The following is a 17035-nucleotide window of genomic DNA, read 5'->3' as shown; positions in this document are numbered from 1 at the left end:
CTTTTAAGTCTTAAAAGTCTTACATTTTAAGACAGTTTATGACTTTGTATTTTTTAAAATCAGAAAGTTATTTACATATAATCAAACACATTTTTTTTTTTTTTTGTGGTGCTGAGGTTTAAATTCAGGTTTTTCACCTTAAGCCACTCCACCAGCTCTGTTTTTGTGAAGGGTTTTTCAAGATAGGGTCTCAGGAACGATTTGCCTGTACTGGCTTGGAACTGCAATCCTCCTGATGTCTGCCTCCTGAGTTACTAGGATCACAGGCGTGAGCCACCGGTGCCTGGCTCCATTTAATTTTTTTAAAAAATTATAAAACACTGCATCTTCTTCAGAATAGTTTATCTTCTATGCTTTGAAGAGACTTTGCCATTTAAATGGAATTTGATTCATTGTATAATTTAACTTTTAATCCATTCAAATAGAATAAAGGTTTTTAAATAGATTTCTAAAGTGACTTCTCTCATGAAAAATCGAGACAAGGCAAGAAACACATTCTTTCATAAAGATTTGTGACAAATGTCTCACACAGAGTAAATGCATTTTAGTTTTTAGTTTCTATCAAGATTAATTTATAATTTATTTTAATTGACTTAACACTTAAGAAAATCATGTATGTTTGCCAGTTACCTAGTTTACATTATCCTTTACCAAGTTTAACGCCCTGTTATATATGAAATTACTAGCATTTGTCATTTTCAATTTTCATACATTTGAGTGTGGAAACTCCATTTTGCATTTTGGATTAGTGTGAGACCCTTCTTTCATTTGCTCTGACCAGAAACCATACTGATTCTCATAAGGAATCAGTAAGCACCATGATACATACTACATTTCTGCTTTTCTTTTTTTATACTTTTCTTTAATTAGTGTAAAACCAAAGAAAAGTTAAGAAATACACACAAGGAATAAGTAAAAAAGCAAAATTTATTTCATAAAGGTCTATACGCAGCATCGTGTAAAGGAAAGGCATGGCTTCTGGTGAAACAAAGCAATTTCTGTCCCTCCCACTGACTGATCACCTTTGAAGAGTTATATGCCTGCCACAAGCTTCAGATCCCAACTTTCTAAATTGGGGATAACAATACCTATTTCATATAATTGACTTAAAAGTTAACTTTTAAGTAGTCAGATGACCTCGTGTAATAACTGTTACCACCTATATCCTTCCTCTATTCTAGTTTATTCAGCATAATTCAAAGTGCTTTTTGTATACAAAAGTATAAATATATTCCCTTCTCTAGTTACTGGTTTATTTCATAGAAATATTGACAACATGTTGATGGAATGACTCAAGTGATAGAACACCTAGTGTGAGGCCCTGAGTTCAAACACCTGTACTGCCAAAAAAAAAAAAAAGGAAGAAGTATGGGCAACATAACTGTGTTATTAACATTACAGAAATGTATAGCAATTAAGTAATGAGATACAGAATATGAATACATTGGATGAATATAAATAACTTTCAAGGGTAGAACAAGCCATGCTGACTTCTTTAAATGTTCTTAGAAGATTCAAGTATGGTATAGTCGCAAAAAATTACAGCACCTTCTCCCAATCAGTTATGATTCTATTTAAAATAAAATTTGAATTCTTTATTTATTAATCACTAATTACTCTAGATGTGAAGAATAATCTATGAATTATAAATCTGAATAGTAATTAGAAATAACAAAACTTGGATGTAAGAAGTGGAGAATACAGACTCACTGAAAACACTCAATCACCTAATTAAGATCTCAGGATTCTAAAGTAAAGAATCTAGATGGTTTTTTCCATCTGCAGTAGTAGGAAAACATTGAGGCTTCATTTTAAAACTTTTATATTGGAATGATCTGTGTCAGTAATATGAAAGGTCAATTGAAATAGGCCAGAAGAGAAAGTAAAAACTCAAATAAATACCATTATACTAGTGTTAAAATACTGGTTTCCACTGCCAACAGGTACAAAATTCTTTGAAGAGAAACAATTTCAGCCTGAAAAGCTGTTTTTCCACCTGACTCTTCCTTCCAGTGAAGGCCTTCAGAAGACCAGGCGATTGTTACCTTTGTAAATGCTGAGATACTATAACAACCCAGAGAAGACACCTAACTGGACGAGATTGTGTTAGCCTTCCATTTTGATAAGCTAGCTATTGGAACAATACAGAGGCCATTGGGTTCCAGTTGTCTTTAATTGATATCAGTATTACAGGAAGATATTCTTTGAGGAAATTGGTGCATTGTCAGATTTCTTTTATCAAGCACAACATTTATACAGTTTTCCTAAACTTATCCCTGTTTTTGACTGTAATTTAGTTCTGTTTCTGTTTTGATATACATTTTCTTTTGATTCTTTTTATCTTGAAAGTGATACTACTTCAGCATCGAGTTGTTTATAAAAAAAAGCACACACATTAAGTAGGCAAAGTCCTTTATGTGAGCAACATCAGATACTTGCTTTTATTTCGTATAAAAATGAAAATTCTAATCACATTGTCTTCTGGAAGTTCATTCCATCTATTTTTATAGAGAATATTTAAACTGTCACATGGAACACTGGCAAATGCTGCAGGAAGCTAATGAAGTAAGCTTGAGTGTATTGATTTATCTTTCATTTTATTCCATTCTATTGCATAGAATAATTGGCTTTAAGCTATACATAAAATGAGTTCTAGTCACACTGTAATTTTATTTTGTGACAAAATAGTGAATCTTGATTAGGTAAATGTGAAAAATGGTTTAAAAATTTTTAGTCAACATCAAAAGATGTGTCTTAGAAAATGAATTAATTATCACAGATCTTCCAACAATTTTATTCATTTAAGATTCACCAGGTTTATATAGATTTCATATTAAAATGTGTAGAAATACTAATGAATTTAAAAAATAATCACCATTTGATAACCATCACACTAATAGTTGTTTTGGGTAATATCAGCAATATGTATTAAAAATAGTGGGTAAAATTTAATTAGAAGTAGTAGAGTTACATCGTTTCAAAGTATTTTCCCATAAGACACTTATTAAATATTTAATTTTTCACTTTATGGTGAAAAATACCTGTACATTCTACCTAACATCACAAGTGAGGGAGTAGCGCGCCCTTGGACAGCTCAGCTGGTAGAGCGGAGGATGCAGGCTGCACACACAGTAAGGGAGTAAAACATATTGTTTGTCTTCTAATGCAATGCTTAAAAGAGCACATCATGTCAGTATATCCTTTATGAACATTTGCAATGTGAATCTATTCATGAGGAAATGGCAAGCTAACCCAATTTGAGAGACCATCAAATGACTAAAATTTCAAAAATATCAAGGCCATGAAAAATAGGAGAAACTAAGATTTGTCATAACAAAAGCCATTCCTCTGTACAGTACACTAATAGAATTATTTGATAATTATTATCATTTATAGATTCATAGTTAGATTTGGCTTTCTTATTACATATTTCGATCCCTGCCTTTTAGTAGACTTTTGGCTATTTATTTATCATGTTATAGTCTCTGTTTGGGCTTAAATTTACCATCTTCTAACTATTGGCTGTTATTCCCATTTATAATTTACATTTCTCCTTTTCTTGTCTGTCTGTTTTGGTTGATTCATTTGTGTCTCTACTACTGATTAACTGTGTAGCTTGCTTTTCTATGTTGAGTTGACCCGAAGTTTACGATTACATCATTAAAAGTTACCAGAGTCCACCTATAAAAATGTTATATTGCTTCACATGTAATGTAAGAACATAATGTATACTGTCATTTTCTTTTTCTATTCCTTTCATATATTTTACTATGTTATATGTTATAAATTCCACATTTTGGACACTTGATTTCCTAATAAACCAAGGCAATGGATTTTTTGTTTCCTTGCATTTTACCTTTCTCACTTAACAAGTTCTTGTGGAATGTGCATCGCCACGTGGTACCATGGTGTGCCTCGTGAAGGAGTCCTTTCATATTTACTGTATTGTAAGTGTTTGCTTGTCTATGGACAAGCACTTCTTTCAAGATTTTTTTCTGAAAAATTTTATTTTAGTTTTAGATTTATTTTAAACTGTATATCTGAGTTTTTTTAAAAAGTATTTTTGTAATTGTTGCAGATTTACAGAAAAATTAGGATATACAGTGCTCTGATACATCCTGTACCCATCTCCCCCAATTATTGTTTCTTTAGCATCATTTCAGACAATTAATTCACCAATATTGTTATTAACAAAAGTCTATATTTTATTCTGATTTCCTTAGTTTTACCTAATGTCATTTTTTCTGATCCGGACTCTGATCTGGGATACCACACTTCATTTGTCAGTCGGGCTTCATAGGCCCATCTAGGCTATGAGACTCTCAGACTTCCGTTATTACTGATGCCCTTGATAGTTTAAAGGAGGTCTGGGAGATACTTTGGGAATGTTTCTTTATCAGAATTGTGTTTTTCTCATTATTTGACTAGAGTTATGGGTTTGGAGAGGACACCAAGTGCCATTTTCACTATATCAGGTTAAGAGTACATATTATCAGCATGATATTTCACTGGGGATATTGATCTTAATCACCTGGCTGAGATAACATTTGTCAGGCTTTTCCACTATAATTTTGCTCTCTTCCCTCCATTTTTTATATTGTATTCTTTCGAAGAAAGTACCATATGTAGCCCAGGAGTGAGAAATTAGTTCCTAATCCTTGAGGGCAGATTATCTATATTAACTGCTCAGAATTCTTCTGCACAGGAAATTTGTCTTTTCTCTCTCCATTCATTATTGAATCATTCGTTTTAGCCAGTATCGACTTACCAATATTTATTTTACAATTTGAGCTATAACCTAATAATATATTTTCCTTTGCCTAAGTATTTCCGGGTTGGGCTATTGGAAGCTCTTTTAATTGACTCCTGCACCTCTTTGATATGACCATTAGTTGTGTGCATGGGCACATCCATGCATGTATGAATGCACACACATGTGTGTCTCAACATCTTCTTACTTTCTGGCACAATAAGAGATTTTCAGTTCATCTTCTATATTTTCTGCCCAAATCTTAAGATGATATTTATACAAGGAACCTCAGTTCTTTTTTTTAAATTGGAGAATTATATTAGAAAATAAGAGCTAGCCACCAACTCTGCTCATTATTTCTTGGTGGAATTGATTTTGGCCCACTCATCTGACAAAGAAGGAAATGCAGGCATCTAATAACCCACATACAGACATCCGTGAATATTGCTTCATATATCCATCTATGTTGACAATAAGTTAAGCATGAGTTCACATTGCTGTTCCCAACTGTAATTCATTATTAAGTCAAACCAGCCTTTTCCTTTGACTTATCTATAAATTTTCATTCCACCATTGAGGAACCTGTTTTTCACAGTTTGCTTCTACTTACTTAACTGTTCATGATATCCATGAATTGCAGTATCAGACTTGTTAATGTCAAACTCCACATGAGATCATTTTATCAACTCCAGTACAATGTTTATTCACTCTATAAATGCTTATGACACTTATTCACTCTTCTCTTTATATTCACTCCTTTGGTGAATTTGTTTCATACATTTTTAATGCAGTTAGATTCACTTTTCATAGCCTGCATTCCTTTCTGAAATCCCTTCAACTTGCAAGTAACTTTTTCATTTGCTAACATTGAAGTTCGCTCTTTGTGCTTGAAGTTTCATAACCAGTGTTGGTTACCATATGGCTAAAAGTTCCATGGAATCTTTAAGCCAAGTGTACACAAATGCTACATTTCAAGCTGCAGTCGCATGTGGAGAGGGGACAGGTCCCACTACAGACTTACAGAGTGCGTTTTGTTTAGTTGGATGTTGATGAGAAATGGGGTACGGACCAGACAAGTACAGTGAGGGCAGGAAGTCTATCAGAAAGCTCTGGGAATCTAACTTGCATTTTATAAAGTTTCACAAAGAGACTTTAGAACAGCCTCTCTTTTGAAACTTACCTTTGACATGTTAGCATGTAGTACATTAAAATTTAGCAATTGTCTAGGACCATGAGGGAGCATAGCTAAGCAGATTGGTTGACAATGACAGGCTGGACAGAATCGAAGGTCTGTGGCTCTTCAATGAAAATATCCAACCACAGTGTTCATTAACTCCCAGTGCTCTCCTACTCTAGATTTCTGGTTATGTGAGAGCGTGAATTCTCTTATTGGGTAAGCCCCTTGGAGTTGGGTTGACTGGAAATTGCAACCACAAACTTTACATCAACCTCATAATAAAAAATTATGATCCTATAGATGACGACAAGCTCTTGGAAGAAAGTGATGGTCTATCATGTGAAGAAGACTGATGGTAAAGAGAGCAAAGTGGCTGAAATCCCTGTGGACAGAGTTCACATGTAAAAGGCACAAAGACTAATAATAGCAGCAGTAAACCTGACAAAATTCGTATTTCAGAATAACTATTCTACTAATTAGTTTCAGAGTAGGCTACGGAAGAGGAATTTAGATATTTAAGAAGAATGTGTAGTTATATAGATTTTGAGTCCCTGTGACATGCTACCAAAACAATTTCCAAAATATCTAGTCTAAGAAGTTGTACTTTTTAGATATCTTGAGTAAAATTCTGAGACCAGAGAATAGACTACTATATCTACTCCTGTCCAGTCATACATATTTTCTTTTAAAAATTGGCCTATTTCACACACCATATAATAAATAAAGAGTACAATGGTGCTTACCAGGACCCGGGAGGAGGGAAGTTTGTGAAGTTGTTGGCAAAAGAATACAAAATTTTAGTTAGGCAAGAGAGATTAGATCAAGAGCATGGTGACTATACTTAATAACAATGCATTATATTCTTGAACACTGCTAAGAGAGCAGATTTTAAGTTTTCTCACCACATGATATATGATGTATTCCAAGTTAATTAGCTCTACTTAGCCATTCCACAGTGTACACATACTTCAAAGCAGCACGTTGCACATGATACATACTTACATATAAGTTTTATTTGTTGATTTAAGAGGTAGTTCATAGTTGAGTAAAAAGATGTTCTTTACTCTGTAGAATACAAGGTCCCCGTTCTTTAGTAACTCATAGTCTGGATGGCCAGAGAGACATTTAAATATATACTTTCTATTTACTTAATATGTGAATGGCTTAAAGAGGTCAATTACCAAGTTTTATGGAAGTCTAGATGAAAAAGTGGCTGATTCTGCTTGGAGCAGTATAGAGCTAATTGCTTACTGGAAAGCTTTGAATGCTGAATTTATTTCTGCCCTAAGCTCGGCAATGCAAGTTAGCATAGCACTACTCTTTCTGCTTACACATATTTAGCCAAGCATAGCTTATGTTTCTTGGCTGTTGTTAAGTTGGCATAACTGTATTCACCATCAATTATGCTTCAAAAACTGCATATCTCAGACTCTTAAAGTGATTTTTCTTAAATTGGAAAAAAATCAGAGAAGAAACTCTAAAGCAACTAAATAGGAAGACTACATTGTAGTTCCATTGAACTACACACACACACACACAAAACAAAACAAGATTCAGACCCAAACATTTTGGCTTCTGTCTAGCTTTTACCAAACATGGTGTTGTTAAGGCACAGAAGGTAAGCCAGAGTGCCTGGATACCAGGCGAGAGGAGGAGAGGAGATGAAGTTAGAATAAGATGCAGCCTTTCAGACCCTAAGAAGTTGAGATTTATTAAAGAGTAATGGGAAATAACAGGTGGCTTTTAAGTAGACTAGAGATAAAATATAACTGCTGTGTGACAAATTAATTATATAGAGTAAGAGAACCTTTGCAGTAGTTCCTGTAAGAAGTGATAATGCCTGAGACAAGGGAGCAGTGTTTTTAAAAAAAAAAAAAAGATGAGAAATTACTGGATTTGCTTACATGTTGAAGAGCAGGACTTTCCTGTATTTCCAGCACTCAGGAGGCTGAGATCAGACAATCACTTGAGCCCATGAGACGTTCCAGAATGGACCGGGCAGCATAATTTTCAAAACAAAGCAAAGCAAAATAAAAATATTGTACACTGAAGAAGGAGCCAATAATGTTTTCTGTTGGACTGGATAGTAGCTAGGCAGTAAAGGACAGAATCAAGAACAATAAATCTTTAAGCAGAAAGGGTGGGTGATGATGCAATTATAGAAATGGTAAAAACTGTGGGGAGAACAGGTCAGGGATAAAATTGATGGCTCTGTTTTGAAGATAACTTTAAGAAATCTAGTATCAATATGTAATTAGAAATATCTGCATCAGGAGTATTTCAAAGGAATCAAGCCTATGGGTATGATTAGGGTGTAGTTAGCTTTAAGAAGAAAGTTTAAGCCACTAAGTTAATAAGATTATTTGCAAAGAGAGATCCAAGATAGAAGGCTGAGCCAAGATAATTTAAGCAGAGATAAAGCAACTGTCCAAAATGTCTGGGAAAAGGCATCAGAAAAAACAGGAAAGGTAGGAGAGTTGCACATGGAAGTAAGACTTTCATGGAGGAGAGAATAGTTATATCTATTGAGTGCTACTGATTTGTCAATTAAAACAAAGGATAGCTGTAACCATTAGGTGTGGCATCAAAGAAGACATTCTGACAACATAATACATATTCTTTCAACAAATTTCTTGAGATAAATTGTACCTGCAACCAACAACCTCTCACTGGCTATCAAATAAGCTTTGAGGTCATGTCTACCATCCCCCGGAGTTTTCATGTTACATTTTGTAATCTTCCCCTCCTTTCCTTTCCTGTTTCCCAATTTTCTCCAGCCATCCGCTCATATGTGTTTTGTCACTATATATGAGTTTGATTTCATGGAATTTTATATAAATGAAAGCCTGCAATATGAACTTCTTTTTCCCCGACTTCTTTCATTCAATATAATTTGAGATTCACCCATGTGTTGTCCATAAATATATAACTTGTATTTATTGCTTAGTAATAATCTATTGTATAAATCTTCTATAACTTTTTCTCTACTCATTTGTCAAAGGATAGATGGTTTGCTTCTAATTTTTGGTATTAAGATCAAAGCTTCCATAAATATTTTTAAAGAAGTCTGGATAGATATCTATGAATCAAGGTATATTGAAAATGCTGGATTCATAGCATAAACTGGAAGTATTTTTCTTAGCTTTTCTCTAAGAATTTGTCCAGAAGTGGTATTATTTCTTCTTTAAGTATTTGGTAAAATTTATCAGTAAAGTCATCCATATCAGGTTGTTTTTTTTGAGGGGTAGAGATTAGAGGTGAGTGTGAGGAGACAGTTTTAACTAGTTATTTGTTTACTCATGATTCAACTTTGCTAACTTGTATTCTAGAAATTGGCCAATTTTATCTAAATTGTTAAACTTATTGGCATATACATGTTCAAAAATTCCACATTGCTCTTTTAATATCTGTAGCATCTGTGAAGGATGACCATGTCATGGATCTAGCTAATTTCATTTGCTTCTGTCTCTAGCTTGTTTATTCCTTCTGAATTTTTCTGCCTCTTTCTACCCTATAGTCATTTTGACTCCTGGGAACAACAGGCCTGGTTGATGAACATTTTAAGACAAAGGACCAAACTGTCCCCTAAGCAACAGTGAACTTGACACCAAAAAGCCCCACACACATTGCCTATCCTGAGATAATGGCCAGAGGTACTGACCAATCAGACCACAGCCATATGAAGAGAACCTGGATTACTACCCTGGGAACCCCAATCCTTACCTTTGTTTCTCTTTTGCATATAACACTCTGACTGTTGTAAGCACTTTAAGACTGATCCTAGGACAGCAGACCTCTGCTCTTCCCTGCAAGATCACGCTAATAAAGCTTCTTTCCTGCCATCACCACTACTTGTCTCAATTGGCTTTCCAGGCTGGGTGGCCAAACCTATTCCACTCAGATTCCCAAACCAGGGCCTTTTGCACTAACTCTGGTAACATTTGTCATGATGCCACCTTTCTCATTTTTATATTAGTAATCTGTCACTCTTTATTTTTCCTGGTAAATCTGCTTAGTGTTTTTTTTTTTTAACTTCTGAAAGAGTCAACTTTTGGATTTATTGATATTTCTCTACTGTTTTTCTGTTTTGTATTGATTCCATTAACTTACCTCTGTGTATTTTACTTCTTTTCTTCTAATTCAGTTTGATTTATTCTTTTTAGATTCATATGATGAATAAGATAATGAATTTGAGAACTCTCTCTTTTGTTTCTAACAGGCAATTAAAACCATATTCTTTCTTCTAAGTACTGGTTTAGTGACATCATCCATATTTTTAATATGTTGTGTTACCATTTTCATTTAGGTAAAATATATTGTAATTTTCCTTTCAAGATGAGATATTTAGATGTATAGTAACTTGTTACATATCTTCTACAATGTTTCAGGTATCTTTCTGTAATTCCTCATGTAGTCCTATTGCAGTCAGAAAACATTTCAAATGACTTGAATACTTTTAAATACATTGATATGTGTTTTATTGTGAGGGTGGAGCCCTTATGATGGGATTAGTATTCTTAGAAGCATAGGAAGAGAGCTAGCCCTCTGTCTCTGCTGTTATATGATGAAATAATAACATGACTATCTGCAAACCTGGAAGCAGGCCCTCACCAGATGCTAGACCTGCTGGCACATCGATCTTGCACTTCCTGGCCTCTCTAAAACTGTGAGACGTAAATGTCTATTGTTTAAGTCACCTCGTCTATGGTAACTTGTCATAGCTACTTGAACTAAGACTTTATGTGTTAAATATATACATTTTTCGAAAGTTTGTGACAATGAACTCTGAGGTCCTATTTTACAGTGAAGGAAAGAATTCAAGCACTATGAGATCCTCGTGTTTCTAGTGTAACAATTTGCTTATGTATGTGTAATAATACATAATTTAAGGAGATTATATATGTACATAAAATATATATAGTGATATTCATATTCTGACAAAAATCAGATAATAATCGGAGATAATCGGTTCTGAATTAAGTTGAAGCTACTTTTAATCACGTGATTACTTCATGAGTGTTCTTGCGTACGTTGTAGATTTTACGACTCAGTGTCTTTTAAAAGGGAGATATTTCAGGTTGTTATATTTCTGATAATTTTTTAATAATTGGTATTGCAATGATTGAAAATTTATTAAATTGGTAGGACAACTTTAATTTTTTTATGCTTTAAAGTATAAAAATTGCTTGTAGCCCCAAAACTCTTTTTGTTGAGTGTCAGAGTAGAGAAATAATTCTTTGATTATTTTAAGATTTTATATCCATGACAATTTCACTTACCAATATTTAACAGATATTTCTGGTGAGTTTTCTGGCCTGATCAATTTTCTTCCTTTTTATTGTTAATGCAGTGACTAGAAATAGGTGGCTATTGGGTGAGGAGTCTGATTTGAAAGAACCTATCATAATTTTCTCATAAAACATGTAACCCCAGGGTACTTCTCAGTGCTCATTTATTTCATTCCACCAAATTTTACACTGCCTTTACATTTCAAGATTAAAATTTATTCTCCTAGCCTCGTTCTTCCCAAGGCTATAGTGGATTTCTAGGATTTACTGCTTCTGAATGGACACAAGAAGAGAAATAATGCTAGAGTGTGAAAAGGGAGAGTCAATGACATGATCTGAAAAGACAGAGTCCATGAAAAGAAATAGTGACTTTTTTTTGTAATAGTAAGCTGAGAAAATGTCAACATCCCCAGAATACATAACATGTATAAGTGTTCTAATATTTACTGTCTATAACTCAAAGGTTCTGAGAGAGTTGTAATTATTTTTCAAAATGTCCTGTCTGCATCTATATTAAATTCTCATCAGGAAGGGTTCAGCATAGGGTAGAACTAATTTAATGAACATACTTTCTAGTGCTATTACTATTTTGCATCTTTTTCTTCTACATTTTTATATGTATTTCAGTGACAGATTTAGGCAATGACAAAATACCAGTCTTAAACTGTGGTGTCAATATTTCTTTTTGCTATTAGTTTCAATTTTTATTTCAAGAAAATTTTATTGAATTCCAAATTTTAAGATTTCTTTTTAATACATGTATATTTTTATATGATTATTTTAATTGTATAAATTTATGTGTTATAGTGTGACAGTTTTATACATGTATACAGTATGTAATGATCAGATCACAGTAGTTGGCATTTCTATTTCCTTAAACTTAGAAGCTTGTTTTTGTTAACATGTATTAATAGTACATATTGATGAGGTATGATGCAATGTGTCAGTGTGTATATATGATGTGCACTGATTACATCAGAGTGGATAGCATTTCTTTCTCCTTATCATTCCTGTGTCTTGAAGATTTTGAGCTCTTTCCTTAGGCTTTTGTGAGTCACGCCCTCTGTACCCGTTCCATAGAATACTGGAATTTATACTTGTATCTGTGTTTGGTTACCCATTACCTAACCTCCTATTATCCTTCCTATCCCTCAATCCTCTCAGCTTCTAACAACCATTAAGTTTTTCAATTGACTTTTCTGAAACATCCATGCGTGAGAGAGAACATGCAACATTTTTCTTTCTGCATCGTACTTATTTCATTTAACAGATGCCCTATAGTTTAGTAACAGCATTTCTATTTTTTATCGTATTTGATTATTTTGGGAGGTTTCAAATATACTCTAGAATGAGGATTATACTTAGTATCAAAATAGTAAAGCATTTTTGTCAAACTTTTAGCAAACATGAAGATTTAATGAAGAATTTGAAATTCTAAAGATTCTGAAATTTATGCTTGGGCTGGTGGAATGGTTCAGATGGTACAGTGGTTCAGGTGGTGAGGACCCAAACCAGGAATAATTACTGAAAATATAAAAAATTGTTTTCTTCCTGGACAATAAGACCGTGATTATATTAATATGAATTCCTTTGACTTTTAGTTTGAAACAAAAGATCTGAGAAGTAGAGTTATGCTAATGGCTTATTATATATTACATGGTTAGTTAAAACACATCTGGATCTGAGTACAGCACATCCAATGCATTCTGTCTTACTCCAGTTCGTACTGCTATATGGATTACCACAGTTACCAAAGTTACCGTCTCATGGTTCCAGAGGCTTGGAAGAGGCAGGCCTCTGGCAAAGCCCTTCTTGCCTATGGGCAAAGGGCAAAGAAACCAAGGGTGTCAAACAAAAGCTGTTGTAACCAGCTACCCCTTGATGGTAGACCAATCCACACAAGAACAGTGTCTCCATCTCCCAATAGCCCCCATTAGGCCTCATCTCCACTCCACCACATTGGGGACTGTTTCTAGCACATGAACTGGGAAGAGATACTCATAGGATAGCATATCCACATTCAGCTTGCTTAACCACCCTTTCCTTCACAGACAGTCCTGGTCGTCCTAGATTATGACTTTATTATGCTGACAGTATACTGCTTGGCACTTAAAAGAGGCAGGCTTTCTTTTCTTAGACATTTTTATAAGCATATGTTAGTTATTCGGGGGAAGGGTTTCATTGTGACATTTCCATATATGTTTATAATGTGCCTTAGTTACGTTCATCCTCACCATTTTCTCCTTCATCACCTCCCCACCCTACTTAAAATGATTTTAGCAGGTTCCAATATGTATTTTCATTCTAGTATATAAAGTACATTGACCATATTCTCCCTCCTTCACCATCTCTATCCCTCACACACCCTCCTACCCCCTTACCCAGCCCTGCCAACTCAGACCCCTCTCTAACAGGACCTGCTTTATATTCTCGTCCTTCATTATTTAAGTGTATATTTATTGTTCAAAGGGGTTTCTCCATGTGAATATATTGTATTTTAATCAGTCTAATCTCCTCTATTACTCTCCCTTACCCTCTCCCCACCCCCATTATTCAACACATCTCAGTGCGTTTTGTTACGCCTTTTTCCTAACAGATGCAATGGATTTCAATATTAGTCACTCTATCATTCTTCTTCTCTCCCTCCTCCCCATAGTCCTCTCAAACAGTTCCACTCTTTGCATTTGTATATATGCACATAGAAGTGAAAGCATGAACTTTGCCTTTTTGAACCTGGATTATTTTTTTTAACATGATGATCTCCAGTTCAGCAAACAACATAACTCTATTCTGATTTATAGCTGAATAATATATATCACATGTTTTTGGAGTCAGACACACTGCCATTGTGCCACAAGGTATTCCTACCACACTTTTTAAATTCATTCATCAGTTTTAGTACATCTGAGCTGTTTCTATAGCTTAGCTATTGTGAATAGTGCTGCAGTAGACATGGGTGTGCAGTTGTCTTTGTTGTAACCTGATTTACATTTCTTCGGGTATACCTGTAGGAGTGGCATTGCTGATCATATGGCAGTTCTATTTTTAGTTTTTTGAGGAGCCTCCATATTGTTTTCCATAGTGGTTGTAGTAATGTACATTTCCACCGGCAGTATGAGGGTTTGTTTTCTCCACATCCTAGCCAACGTTTGTTGTTATTTGCGTTCTGGATGATAGCCATTCTGACTAGAGTGAGGTGGAATCTTACTGTGGTTTCAATTTGCATTTCCTTTATGGCCAAAGATGTTGAGCATTTCTTCCTGTGCTTTTTGGCCATTTGTATTTCTTTCTTTGAATAATTTCTATTCTGTTCAGTTCATTGCCCATTTCTTCATTGGGTCATTGAGTGTAGTTTTTGAGCTCCCTGTATATCCTGGTTATTAGTCCCTTATCAGATGTACAGCGGGCAAAGATTTTTTTTCCCACTCAATTGGCTATTTCTTCAGCCTGGTGACTGTATCTTTTGCTGTGCAGAAACTTTTAGTATCATGTAGTCCTATTTGTCAGTCCTTTCTCTTAGTGGCTGAGTTATTGGAGCTCTTTTCAGGAAGTTACTGCCTATGCCTATGTGTTCCAGTGTTTCCCTATTCTTTACTGCACTCATTTCAAAGTATCGGATCTAACATTAAGGTCTTTGATCTACTTTGAGTTGATGCTAGTATAGAGTGAAAGACATACACTTAGTTTCAGTCTTCTATATGTAGCTAAACAATTTTCCCAGCAACATTTGTTGAAAAAGCTCTCTTTTCTCCAATGTCTGTTTTGGGATCCTTTGTCAAAAGCCAGATGATTTGTGTCTGTAGCCATGTAGATTTGTGTCTGAATCTTCTATTCTGTCCCATTGGTCTTCATGTCTGTTTTTTGTGCCAGTATCACACTGTTTTTACTGCTATGACTAGGTAGTACAGTTTGAAGTCAGGTATTGTGAAATCTCTGGTGTTGTTCTTTTTGCTTAGTATTATCTTGGCTATTTGAGGTCTTTTGTATTTCTATATGAACTTGAGGATTAATTTTCCTATCCCTGTGAAGTATGTAATTGAAATTTTGGGGGATATTGCATTGAACATATAGGTTGCTTTGGGCGTTACAGCCATTTTCATGATATGAATTCTGACAATCCATGAGCATGGGAAATCTTTCCATCTTCTGAAGTCTTCTTCATTTCTTTATTCAGTGATTAGTTTTTGTTGTAGAAGTCTATTACTTCCTTAGTTAAATTTACTCCTAAGTATTTTTTTGGTGATATATTGTCATTTTTTCACTGAGATAACTGTTTTCTTATTTGTCATAAAAGACAAAAATAGAAAACCAACCAAGGATTCATAGTTCTTGGTCTGAAAGAGTCAGTCAGTTCTGTGATAAAAGAGACCAATAACAAGGAAGCCTGCATCTGAAGAACTTCTGAGCTATTTTCCTGCATGTTTTAATCTTTAAACTCAACCAAACTGAGGATATCCTCTAGGCATCTTCACTGGAAACTAAAAAGAAACAAAATCTAATAAATAAATTGTAAGTGCAACCAGAACATCTTGGTTTGTGATTTGGTTTAATCCCTGTATGTCTGAATTCCTTTGTAGACATTCCAGAATGCTGCCAGAAATACTCCTGAGATGAATAGCTCCAACTACACAATTATCCAGTATATAAACACAAGTCTCATTAAATGAAAAAAGTCCTAAGAAGCATTCTTTTTATTATGCTGCATTTTTTCTGAGCATTCATTCCCTGCATACTGATCAAATTCCCCAAGATAGTAGCGTTTATAAGCCAAAATCTGGTTTTCCCTCTTGCTGACTGTGTTCTGAGAGTGGAGCTCAGCCTGGGCCATTCTGACTCTGTGATTCTAAGCTTATGTTGGTCAGACTTCAAAACTGTTCATTTCTTGGGAATAGTAAATGATAAACCAAACAGATGGGCTAATATCTAAACAGATATGCACTCACAAAAACATTAGCAGGCACACTCAGATATAAACCAAGGATGCTTCAACCACTGGCAGCTCTTGAGAGCCTGAGGCCAACTCTGTGTTACCTAGGCATAGCTTGATCTGTGCAGTTCCAAGTTTTTGATTCAGGCACTGGCACAGTGGATCACGTGTAAGAAACCTAACCATATTATTTTCAGGTACCTATGGAGCAAGACCGTTGACTTACACTGGCTTCAAAGTAGATGTAGGCAAATAAACAAGGCTTTTAGACAAAAACGATAGCTGTCTGAAGACTTGTGTTTTGAAGGATATAAGGAAAGTGGCCCTCTATATTTCTTTTCATGCTGATTATTACTTATTAAATGTCTGAAATTCATGGTTTAAAAAGTTATTTTCTAAACCTCCACTAACTGATTTTAAACATTAGGACATAACTGAGCCTTAGTTTATCCGTTTTCTGAAGGGGATTGCCACATCTTTTGAGAACTGTGTAAAAAAGAGATACAAGCTCTTTCAGTTCTGTTGCCAACAATGTTGTTTTGGTTGTCACTGTAATTATTGTTATCCCCATCATCACCATATCACCACCAAAATCACAAGCTTTCACAGTTCCTAATGTCATTGAAGGTGCTCAGTCAGCAGAGCAAGCAGCCATGATCGTTAGCACATCAAATCAATTCACAACTGTCACCTGGAGAATGTGCTTTTCTTATGTTTGTATATACATAAGCATGCATATGTATACATCTAATATTATTTAGACATTTATGTACTTTTTTTCAAATTGATCAATACATACCAACATGTACAGTACAATGGCACCACGTTCTGTCTAGCTTTCTCCATGTTTGTTTTTTTCTTTTAGCTTCCTTCATATTTAGGACTGACCTTTT

General features: G+C 34.7%; 1 long non-coding RNA gene across 1 annotated transcript in view; it reads left to right on the top strand.

The window, feature by feature from the left end:
• Window positions 1–3814, top strand: part of LOC141424113 (uncharacterized) — a 365978-nt gene extending 362164 nt beyond the window's left edge. The window contains exon 7 of the long non-coding RNA XR_012448978.1: window positions 1944–3814. This is a non-coding gene — a long non-coding RNA (uncharacterized lncRNA). The remainder of the gene's footprint in view (window positions 1–1943) is intronic.
• Window positions 3815–17035: the final 13221 nt, after the last annotated feature.

The sequence above is a fragment of the Castor canadensis genome, chromosome 6 (genome assembly GCF_047511655.1).
Source record: "Castor canadensis chromosome 6, mCasCan1.hap1v2, whole genome shotgun sequence".
Classification (NCBI taxonomy): Eukaryota; Metazoa; Chordata; class Mammalia; order Rodentia; family Castoridae; genus Castor; species Castor canadensis.
Note: the sequence above shows the minus strand (reverse complement) of the source record. Positions and strands in the feature narration are given on the sequence as shown.